A 12,206-nucleotide genomic window follows, 5' to 3' on the forward strand; every position below is an offset into this window, starting at 1 on the left:
AAAATAACATAAAAGATATCACAAACTCTACAAAATACAATTCTGATTTAATTTCATTCAAGCATTATGTTCTTTACTTTGGGGAAATTACTTTATCATCTTTGATAGCAAGCACTCTCCTTCAGCTCTTCTGAACACTGAAAATATCATTTGAGGTACGACTGGAACAAAACTTGAAAATGCCTTATGTAATTTAATATCCTTGCCAAACTAAACCAAAGTTTGTCTTACAAGCTTAACTTTCTCATGCTGCAAATAAAACACCTACATTTTCTCCACTCACCAGAAAATATCCGTGTTCCCAGTGGCTCACCTCTTTCACTAAGCACTCCAGCTTTTTCAAAGGCTTCTGAATCAATGGTAATTCATTAGTGGAAAATATTCCCTGCTTCCTCCCTGTTTCTCTTGGTGATGAAATACACATTTTCACAAGCAAATTTCCATGGGTAGTGTCAGGCCAAGCTGGAATGAGGGTGGATCTGCCTTTGGTCAAGGCCCAAGACATCAGGCAGCTCATCTGTCACACACAAAACCTACTCACCTTCAGGACATGTTATTTTCCAGCAGCAAAGTGTGAAAAGGTTCATTTCGGAAGATGTAATGGTCCATCAGTTTTTGTCCTTTACTTTCTTTGCTGTTCCTCCCAAAATGGTGTTCTGGAGATATAAAAAGAACTTCAACTTAAAATACAGCTCAGATAAACACTACATTTTTCCTGCTTTTTACCAAGCCCACTGAAAGGTCACCTGAAACCCATCTGATGATCCAGTCACTGAATTACTGCTGTCTTATCTTAAAGGAGGCTGCAAGGAATTATTTCCTCACCCTTGCCACCCTCACAGCTTACACATCTACCATCCACAGTAGCATGCTGAGAACTCATCCTGAAGACTGGGAACGGGCAAGGGACTTATTTAAAGTCATGCTGGTGCCAGAACTGAGAATTACACTGTGTTATCAGAAGTCCCTTTTCAGCTTGCCTGCTACATTTGACATACTGACATATATTTACTACACTCAGGTTTTTCTCCAAAGAATAAACACTGAACTGTTCTGCTGAATTTTGCTACAATTCCCTCAATAACAGATTACCTTCCTTCCCCTCACCACAGTGCAGCACAAGCAGTGCACTCCTTACCCTGCTTGGGACTAGAAGGAGTTGGACATATGTTTGCAAAATTAGGCTGAAAAGGCAAAGCAAAAGCACTGGGAGTGTAAATGAGTAAATGCCACGTTAGAAGCAATTTCCCTGGCAGTCCCATTTCACAGCCAAAATAATTAGATCGCTAGCAAGAAACATCCCAAGTAGCTAAATGGTGTGCTATGAGATTAACCAAGGTCACTTCTCTTACATCCAGCTTTCTAAAAAGATGCCTCCCCCAAAAACTTAACCCCAGGGCTCCATCCAAATTAAAAATTCACTGTTGATGTACATCAGTACAAACCAAATCAAAGTATTCCAGAGCCTGCCAAGTGCTGACTGCCCAAGGAAAGGCCACATGCCTTCTAAGTGAGAGAAATCTCCATTTGAGAGCCACCTAAACTCTGAGACTGCTGCTGCTGCTGGGTGTTCAGAGATAACTGCCAACTCATTAAAATCCCACATTAGAAGTTTATTAAATATGCAAACATTAATGGAATTGGACTAGCAGCTAGTCAGGCAGATAAAATTTCAGCGCGGCGCATCCCGCAGTTCCCGTTATCAATGCTGCTCCTTTTGGAAGCATCTGTCAGAGTCACAGAGTTGCTCAGGGCACTGAAACCCTTCAGCTCTTTCAGATTACTCAGGTCACCCTCTGAACGTTCCCACTAGCCTAGAAAGGACTTCTGCTTCCCACTAATTACAGCTCAGTATCTGTCCATTTCCACTTTCACACTTCCCTGATGGAGATGCAAAGTATCCCCAAGGGTTTTTCTCCTTTTGGGAACATCAGCAGGACAAGTCCCACGGCTCTTTGCAAGCTCACAGGTACAGAGGTTTGACACACATCCCAAATTCACAGTCCTTGTCAACCTGCTGCTGGAAGAACTACAAAGGGAAGAGCAGAGTCATACAGACAACAGGGATTAAAGAGAAGTGCTTAAAAAGCTGCTCTCCTGAACTTCAGGGGACTCCACACATGCAGGTGTGTGCAGAGCTCTGCCTGGAGCTCCTTCTTTCAGCTCCCTCAAACAGAAGCATCAGTCCCTCACACCATTCTCAGCACATTTTACTCCACAAAATGCAGTTTCATTCCTGGGTTACTCTGCAAAGTCCTAGTGTCCGGTGAGTGTGTCAACAAACCTCCAAGGTTTTGCTGTAGAGTGACATCAGACTTGGAATGGTTCTTCACTAATGCTATCAGTATAATCTGAGTTAGCCTCAGAGAAAGGAGGACAAGAAGTATCACTCATCACACAGAGAATAAACAAGCCCCTAAGAATCCCTAATGCACCTCCAGGTGACTGGCAATAGCCTTGCTCTCTCAGTGGCTTCAAAGAGTGTGTGGAAGATTTAATCCTCTAATTATGAAAAAATAAGTGTGGTCTGGCACCACCTTCTTGGAGATGTGAGGTTTCAGCAAAAAGAAGGAAATTAAATCTTGGGGAACAACTTTGGGAAAAGCACGATATATAGGGGAAGAAAGGAAATGAAGGAGTATGAAATGACCTCCAAAGAAAAAATTGAGCTCTTTGAGCTCAAAGAGGCTGAGCAGGTTCTTTACCACCACCTTTCCTGGTTCCAGTGACAGTCTGGAGAAGTGAGGGCTCTTGTAATTGTCAACAACTTCCCAGAACCAGCACATGGGATGCAACACTAAAGTTTGTGTTTCCTTCAGCCCTGCAACCATATGGGCCTCTCAAAATAGAAGGTTCAAGGATGTCTTGGCCAAGAGGGATCAACAAAATCCCCCATCCATCACCTGATGCAACACCAGGCATCACATGTTGCAGAACCTTGAGCAGCAGCCAGTTTGAGGTCAGGCACACAATAGCCTCCCACTCCATGAACCAGGAAGCCAGGGCTTAGGTTTAGATTTTTTAAAGGAGAACTGAATTATTTGGGAAATTAAGGCAAAGAGGGACCTCAAGGTAGTCTGAGTTCTGAAAAGGGTCCTGACTAAATCTCACATGGATTCTGGGGACTGATCTTTGCTGCTTCAGTGTGTTCAGAAACACAGAAAAGCAGCCAGCTCACAGCTGGCCCCAAGGTCAGCTATTCCCTGGCATAGAAAGGAAAACCCACACAAATCCTTTCATCTCTCAAGAGACATCATGATGACTTTCTGTTGCAGATGGTACATTCTGGTCCTAGACACAGAGAAATGACTGTGCAAACATTCCCTAAGGCTCTGAGCACTAGGAGGCTTCTACACAGGTATGTGCTGTGTCAGCTGCCACTTGGTCAGTCCACTGAGCTCCTCAACTTGACTGCACTACTCAGAGCACATCAACAGTTTGGATTATCTCTGCCCAGAGAGCTCCTGCCTGCAGGAACATGCAGTGGATGACAGAACACAAAAATAATACTTGCAGCTTACAGGCAGCGCCCTTGTTCTGCCCACCAGGCTGCAGGAGGAACCTTTAGCCATGAGAACACACTAAATCAGTTAACCAGCAGCAGTATTTCCTCCCAGAACAGACAGACAAACGCATTGAAAGTACAGGACACTGTGCCTTGGGGAATGTAAATAACCCATTAAAGAAGAGCTCTGTTTGTAAGGGAACCAGGGAGGCCACAGTGCTCTGTGTCAGGTATATGACACACTGACCTGTGCCCAGGGACCAGCAGTCATTCCAGCAACCACTAAACATTCTTACTCCCAAAGTGTGTTTCACCCATTGCTGAACTTTAGTGTCTAGGTTGTACAGAAAACAGGTAGAAAACAAATGATTCTATGAAAACTCAGCCATCCATCTGCCACCACCTGCTCTGGTCCATGGCACCACCAGCATGAGAGCCTAGCACTCTCTTTTCTCCACCCACATGGAGGTGTCAGGCTGACCTGAAGGCAGCAGCAGCAGCAGCACTGGGTACACAGCATCAGTGGGAAACTCCTCCTTGAGGGATACCTGAGCAGCCCAGACCCAGGGAAGGATAACATTGCAAGGAAATTTCATCCCCCTTAGCACTGAGCCATCCTGCCACAGGCCAGAGGTCACAACTGCAGTGGCACCAGCTAAGAGTGACAATGGGAACTCACAAGACAAGCTGGCACACTGATCCAGAGGATGCTGGGGACAATGCCCTCTATCCATGAGTTGTAGGGCAAATCTGTTGAGCTAAGATAGAAGCAACCAAAACTCACAAGTGTCTGAAATGTGGACAAGGTGTTTCCTGGCAACAGCAACAAGCCAATGGAGTACAATGAATGTTTTCTCAGCACTTTGCTGTCGGGTGACCTCGCTAGCACCCTTCTGCAGGAGACAGGATCCTCTGTGACAGCACCAGCAGCAGCAGCTGACCCAGCACAGTGACCAAAGCTGACACTGCTGCACTCCCCTCTGCTCAGCTCCAAGGCTGGATTCCTGACCACCTTCTCCCCAAGGGAACTCCAAAAATAGCCTCTGCTCACTCAAGGGAGGCCATGCCTGAATAACCCAGAGGCAGGGCCTTTGTTCACAGCCCACACCACTGCAGCTTGCCTGCTCTGGAGGTGGATGAGAGGAGAAATGTAGGCCACACATGCAGAGAGAAAGAGACATGCAGAGTTCAGAGACGCCAGAGATCCCACTGGCAGAGCCAGCAATGAATGCCCATTAAAACAGCCTGCAAGTGCTGGGGTACACTCAACACGAGCCAGGCAGGCTAAGGGCACAACACACCTCATCAGAAAGCGCAAAACTTGTGGGATATTTCCCCCACTAAACCGCCTGATGAATCATTAAAGAATATCTTTGTGATGTAACTATTCAGACTTACACAAAGAAGCCTTGTAATTAGCTCTCAAAGTAATCCTCTGGCCACCATCTGGAGCTCAGCCTAAACCTTGACCTCAGTCCCAGCAGACAGGCACACATCCGTGACACACACCTGACACTGAGTCACACTGTTGCCCTGCATTCACTAAGTGCACCAACTTGACAGGAATGCTAAAAACTCGAGCCACCTTTTGCTCTACAGGTTCTTCAGTTCACACCCATCATACTTAAGGAAATAGTTTCAAACATATAAAGTTAAAAAGCAAGAGTCATCAATCCAATCCTGCACCTAAAACAAAATGTTTCCTCCATCAAAACCTCAGTTTATAGTAAACAAAGCTGATACACAACATACCCAACCTTCTTCCAATAACACAGGAGGAAAATCTTCCTACAACCAGATTCTGACAGAAAACAGACTTATCACAGATATAAAATAACTTATTCCCCCAGGTATAAACAGCTCAAAATATTTTACTATTAAAGGATGGCAAAATTCTTTCACCTAAAGCACCATAAATGACTGGATGTTCTTTTTTTGCTAAAACCTTTTGATTAGTTTGAAATCCCCATTCCCCACAAGCAAATAAAATCTAAGATGGCTACCACCTCTTCTAAAGCCTCTTAGCTAGAGAAGAATTAGTTTTCTTTAATATACAGCTCTGTGTTGCTTTTTGAGCTCCCCACAGCAAAGCAGTCAAGAACGATACATGCCACATCGCCAAGAACAAAATTTATCTTGTCAGTCCCAGAGGAATTCTATTTCCAATGAAGTTCAGCAAGCAGATTTTAGACTTTTGTGAAAAAGCCCACAAGACAAGGAAAGATGGATGGAGGAGTGAAAGTGCTGAAACAGTTATTGCTTAGTTCATATCTGAGAGCAAATCTCTGCAAGAATGAGAAATGTTTATTTTTTCTAGGGATCACGTGTCTACAAAGCACAAAGAGCCTTCTGTAGTAGGAGCCATGGTCCCAGAGCAGAGACCTCATACCAGCTGGGCTCCTGGCACACACAATTCCCTCCAGCTCCAGGGATGGTGAAATACAAATCAGAGCAAGATTGGAACAGACCACCAGGAGACCCCAAATTCTGGTCATTTCACTACACAGAGCCACACTGGGGCTGTCACCACCGCCAGGTACAAACATGGTTGTCCCCCTCACATCATGCAGACCCCCAGACCTGGACAGGGGGACACTGTGGGGGGTTTCTGAGCCTCCTCTGGGACCACTCCCCAGATTGGCTTCAGTTTGGCAGGGGGTGGTTTGAAGTGATTCTCTTTGCCACAACACCTTTCTCCTCCTGGCTGCAGTTTCAGCAGGGATTGCTCAAGACCAAAGTTCTGCACAAGTCAATATTTAACTTCAGCTCTGCACTGCTGAGACCCACCTGCAATATTGGATATGGTCATTTATTAAAGCTTATGTTGCCATTTCTAACAAAAAAATAATTACAAGCAAATTATCTTCTTCATGAGAACATGTGAAGAAAAATTCTACAGGAACAGCAGTTAGAGTCAGCATAAGTAATTTTAATAAGGGAACTAAAGGAAAATGCTTCCAGGAAAGGAGATCTAAACAATGGAGGTGTACACTGCAGAGCAGGTTCAAGGCAAGGGCAAGAGCCACACAGCAAAAAGCATTTAAAAACAAACCACACCAAGGTCTGGAAATTCAGCATTTGGCCCACAAGTAGCATTTTAACATTGCAATTAAGCCAATTATCTATGTCACAAAGGCTTATATATGTCTTGCACATTACAAGGAGAAGCAGTTATTCTTCACTAATTACCACTAACTATGACCTGCTGTACTAACACAGGCTTTAAAATAACACAATAAACAAAAGTGCTTTTTTTTTTCCAGGTTAATTGTTCCTAGTCTTGAGGGTAAGAAAACTGCTTATATTAAAAAAAATTCTTTGCATGCACCTGATATAAATTTTTGCCAATAGTCTCACCTTTTATCTTTTTGGAGAGCTTTCTGCTGTGAGAAACAGCTGTTAACATACAAACCAGGCCAAAAGTGAGCAACTGAGAGTAATTCCTTCTTTCCTACATCTGTTTCAACTCTTTATCCACCTGTTCTATTGTGATTTCTTTATTTGTTGCTAGCACTCCCACCTTTACATTTAGCAAAAGCTGTTTTTGTTCTCTAAACCAGAACATCTGTTGTAGCAATGATTCCTGTGCAGTTATGGGTGAAAATCACCACAGACACCATTCCAAAAATGCCTCACTTCTGTATTTCTAACCCTTCACAGGCACCAGTTTGGTCAGCACCAAAAAGGAAACTTTGTCAGGAAACAAAAATATTTCTGCTGGGAAAGAGTGGAAGGAAGAGGCTGAGGATATCAGGAACATCTGGAAATAGGAGCACTGCACAGCCTTCATCCCAAAAAGATCCAAAAAAACAAACACCACCAAAAAGCCAAACCACAAACACCAGGATTGCCCAAAGTGTAGCCTCAGGGAACACTTTCAGGAGCAGCTTAACTGGTTCTGATCCTTGTCACTGCCTCTCCCTGCTGGATGCACAGACACAGCTCCATGGATCCAATTTCCATCTGGTGCTCATTGCCAGTGGGTTTGGCACCTGAATCCAGCCCACCACACCACCACTGACACCTGCACTTGAGGAGCAAGGAAAACAGACAAGCAGAGGGATGGAAAAAAGGTGCACAGGGCTCCCCTTTCCAGCAGTAATATAATATCAAACCTGTTCCTGAAATTTCATGCTTCCAGATCCATACAGTTACCACAAAAATGCAAGTTTTCACAGCTCAAATGCCTCCTTAGAGCAATCAGATCATGACTCCACTCCATTTTGGAGAGAATGCAGAAAGTATTTACCTTTATTTTTCTGCTCTGCTTTGAAAATGTGACCAGTATACTAAGAGCAACCTACCTCTGAAGCAGTAAAACTACAGGTTAAAAGAACAACTGTAAGTGAAGCCACAGCAAGGTCTCAGCACTTTCCAGCAGCAAAATTCCCACAGAGCTCAAACGAGAGAGGAGGCAGGTTCCTGTCTGGCTTATCTAAAGGTTTGATTTCCATTGCACTACACCTGCAGGTGTTACACCCAATTGCCATCCATTTAAGCACAAATGAGACACAGTACAAGATTGTGCCTGGGGCAGTGCCCTTCCCTACAAGGAGAAAAGAGGAATGGCTTGGATTCAAAGGGTTTTTAAAGCTCAACTCATTCCAGCCCCTGCCATGGGCAGAGACACCTTCCACTATCCCAGGTTGCTCTAAGCCCTGTTCAACCTGGCCTTGGAGTAGCCACAGCCAGGGCTGGAGTAGCCACAGCTTCCCTGGGCAGCCTGTGCCAGGGCTTCACCACCCTCACAGGGAGGAATTCCTTCCCAATATCACATCAAACCCTGCCCTTTGGCAGTGGGAAGCCATTCCCCTTGTCCTGGCACTACAGTTCCTGCCTTCCCTCATTAACTTAAGAGCTGCACTTCTCTGGGCTAAGCCACACAGCCCAAGTGAAGCATCCACTGAACTCATCCCAGTCAGTCTCCCAAACTTCTGCCAGCTGAAAGTAGCATCAAAACTCCTACACTTCTCTTCTTTTTTTTTTTTTTTTTTTTTTTTTTTTTTTTTTTTTTTTTACTGGAGAGGGCACAAAACCATTGGAGCCTGCTGGTCTTTGTTGTTGTCAGCAGCCCCCGGACAAGATTAGGACAGACACCAGAGGCTTAGCTCCGGCGGGATTTGCTCCAGGTTGTCTGGCGACCGACTGAAACGCTTCCTGCTGCCCGGAGAGCAGCGATAACACTGGGGACTGCTCACCTGCCTCCAACAGCCACCGCCAGCACCTCGGCGGCGGCTCTGACCGCTCTCTTAAACTGGAAAAAGTCCCTTTTTTTTATATCAAATATACAAGCGTGAGGGCTCCGCGCCTGCAAACAGGACCGTAGTGTCCAGAGCACCCCACGTCCCTGAGCATCTCCATTCCCCGAGCATCTCGTGCCCCTCACCACCTCCATTCCTGAGCACTTCGTGTCCCTCAGGACCGCCATTCCCCGAACATCCCGTGTTCCTCAGCACCCCCATTCCCCGAGCACCGCGTTCCTGGGGCACATCACTCCCTCAGCACTCCGTCACTCGGACACGGCGTTCCCTGAGCATCGCGCTCACTGCGCCCTCCGTTCCCGGTGGCCCCCGTACCCCCGCGTTCCCGTAACCTGCGCAGCCCGCACCCAGGCGCTCCCCGTTACCTGCGCAGCCCGTACCCAGAACTCCCCGTTCCCCGCGCTCCCCGTTACCTGCGCAGCCCGCTCCCGCAGCTCCGCGTCCCCGGTCGGCTCCGCCCCGCGCCGGACCCGCAACGTCACCTCCGGCAGCGCGCCGGCTGCGGGAGGGCTTTAAATCGGGGGCGGGGCCTGAGCAGTGTGGGTGGGGTGACGGGGCGTGGCCGAGAGCTGCAGGAGCGCAGGCGGGTCTGAGAGGGCGCGGGCGCTATTTAAAGTGTGTGGGCGGGGCCTGAGGGAGGGAGTGCGAGGGCGTCAGGGGTGTGGGCGGGGTCTAATGAGACATGGGTGTGGTCTAGTACTGCATGGGCGTGGTCTAATGCTGGGTGGGCGCTGTCTGATGAGTGGGCGTGGCCTGCGGCGGCGCGCGGGCGGGTTTTGGGCGGGAAGGCGTGAGGCGGCCTCGGGCTGTGCCCGTGAGGGGCCGGGCGCGGTGCGTACGGCCGGACCCGTGAGGGGCTGGCTGGTCGAGGCGGGCACCTCGGGCCGTCCTCAGGCGCTCCCGATGAGCTCTGTGCCGGGCGGGATGTGTGCAGGAATTCCAGCTGACCGGGGCAGGGCTGCCGAGAATCGGGACAGCATCACCTGCGCGGGCCAGCACGGCCAGACGAGCACCGGACTGAGCGCGATAAGGGCGGCCCAAGCACCACTCGGTATCTGGGGTTTACCCTGTTTTCGAGCACTTGGTGATAGCAGTCCCAGTTTTCTAATATTACCTGCCAGTTCTCTCAACACCCGGTTACGGCCTTGCCTGGCCAAACTGGATATTAAGATGCCAAGCTTTGACTGCTTTTAACACTCTTTACTGCTGGACACAAAAGAGTTTCTTTAGTGCTACATCAACGAATCTGGAAAGGAGAACAGAAAATCATATTGGTTACGTGTATCTTTTTGTCACCTTATTGACAAGGTTACTGTCTCCTTCCAGAAATATCCCTCCACAGCCACTCGTGTCAGTTTTGTTATGAGCACATGAACATTTATATCTCATCTCAGCCTTCTGCAGCCATCACCTACTGTCATTCAGTCCAACTCCTCATGTTCCAGGGTGTTGCATTATTCCATGGGTTGCCAGTGCAGCAGAACAGCACCTTGAAACACGTGAAATGCTGTGAGTGAAGGCACTGTCACCTTGTTCTTTGTCCTGTGGTGTCTCCAAGTCTTCTATGGTATTCTTGGTTGCTCCTAAGGAAACCCATGTTGATTTAGTGCTCAGGGAATGGGATCCTTGAGGCACAAGGGAATTTTTCTGAAACTGTTCTGAATTTCCCTTCATGCTTCTGTTTTCTGCTTAAATAGTCAGTTATATTCTGGGAACAGTCTCTCAGAGAAACTGTGGTTGCCCGGGAAATGTCCAAGGCCAGCTTGGATGGGGCATGGAGCAGCCTGGGATAGTGGGAGGTGTCCCTGCCCATGGCAGGGGGCTGGAATGAGATGTGCTTTGAGGTCCCTTCCAGCTCAAACCATCCTGTGACTCTATCACTCCACAGCATTCCTGCTTCGTCGTGTATCATCCCACAAGGAAGGTCTCTCCCTGCACAAGCAATACCACGGCTTGCCAGGAGGTGTTGCTTTACAACCACGCAAAAATCAGAGCTCAAAAGTCACGAGACAGGCTTGTAATATTAAAAATAACCAACATACTTTGTTCTGGCAGGGGAAAATCGAGGTTCTACCTTTGAAATGGCAAATTCCCACTCAGTGGGAAATGCTGTGAATTTGTACATTGCTAACATATTTGTCAGACTAGCTTTATGTGTGCAAAGTTGCCCATGGCTTTGTGTTTGCAGGGCTGAATGCTAAAACATACATAAATACAGACCAGGCTTGATGCAGTGGGGAGTTTCAGAGGGGTAATCTGGGTTTCAAGAAGCCAAGGAGCAGAGCACAGCCTCAGTAAGACAAAAATCCTTGAAGGCCAGGTTGGACAGGGCTTGGAGCACCTGAGATAGTGGAAGGTGCCCTGGCCATGCAGGAAATGGAGTGAGAAGAGCTCCAAGGTCCTTTTCAACCCAAACCAGTCTGGGATTCCATGCTAACAGCTGTCATGCTCACAGGGCTGGGTCTCTGCTCTCCACACCTGCACACACAGATTTCAAACAAAAATGAGCTGTTTGCTTCTAAGGGGCAATGCAGAGTTGGGTATACAACTATTCTCCACCTGCAGAGTAGGTTTTAAGTTATTAATGTAGTAACAGCAGCAAAGTTAACTATGCATTTCACTGTGCCCAAACTTACTTTACAAGACAAAACAGGAAGCAGAGTTTCCAAGACATTTAAAAACCTTTTTACTACAGGGAGAAAAAGAAAACAACAGCAACACTCAACACCAAGAAAAAAAAAAAACAAAAAAAAACCAAAAACAACTCCTCAAAGGATATCTCCAGTTAGGACAAAAGGGTTTTTAAATATGTCTGTATCACACCAAGCTGAAATAACCTTCATGGCTGACAGAAGCTGTGGCTCTTCAGCAGAAATTTAAACTCTGCAATAGGAGGATATTCCATGGCCACTGTGTGCCTCGCTGTGTGGCTGTAGTTATCACACTTGTGCCAGCTCTGAGGCACTGAACTCCAGCTCACTGAGGCTCTGGGAGGCTGAGTTTTGGAGACAGTGCAGAAAAGAAATGTAAAGTTATCAGAGGATAACTCCTAAGAGTATGATAACCAAAGGAGAGTTTGAAAACTATTTTGTCATCAAGTGTTTACCAGTATTGGCTTTTACTACACATAAAAGGGTCAGACAAAGATTACAAAGGTTCAACAGGTTTTTTTACAACAGATAATTTTTAAGGGGGGAAAAAAGGAGGCCACAACTGTACAAGGGAAAGCAGAAAACAGTTGCTGGATTTAGCTGGCCCTCCAGGCTGTCATTTCAGCAGCAAGGTGTAATTCAGGCCTGAAGTTTAGACCAGCTGATGACAAGAACCAGTAAGTTTTCAGAGTTCCTGGCCCTCTCAGCACTGTGGCTATGGGCTTTACCACCAACATCCACTCAGATTGCCAATACAACTGATAAGACCTTCCATGTTCCTCAGAGGTG

At 46.9% G+C, this 12,206-nt stretch overlaps 1 protein-coding gene across 3 annotated transcripts in view; it reads right to left on the bottom strand.

The window, feature by feature from the left end:
- MAP3K13 (mitogen-activated protein kinase kinase kinase 13) overlaps nt 1-9,338 on the bottom strand; it is a 69,798-nt gene extending 60,460 nt beyond the window's left edge. The window contains exons 1-2 of one of the 3 annotated variants that reach the window (XM_074546944.1): nt 9,180-9,338; nt 542-656 (exon numbers count right to left, since the gene is read on the bottom strand). The gene's annotated coding sequence lies outside the window, so the exon portion shown is untranslated. Of the gene's footprint in view, nt 1-541; nt 657-9,098; nt 9,118-9,179 lie in introns of those variants that run through there. The other 2 variants (XM_074546945.1, XM_074546946.1) reach the window with 2 other exon arrangements.
- Nucleotides 9,339-12,206: the final 2,868 nt, after the last annotated feature.

The sequence above is a fragment of the Zonotrichia albicollis genome, chromosome 9 (genome assembly GCF_047830755.1).
Source record: "Zonotrichia albicollis isolate bZonAlb1 chromosome 9, bZonAlb1.hap1, whole genome shotgun sequence".
NCBI classification, from domain to species: domain Eukaryota; kingdom Metazoa; phylum Chordata; class Aves; order Passeriformes; family Passerellidae; genus Zonotrichia; species Zonotrichia albicollis.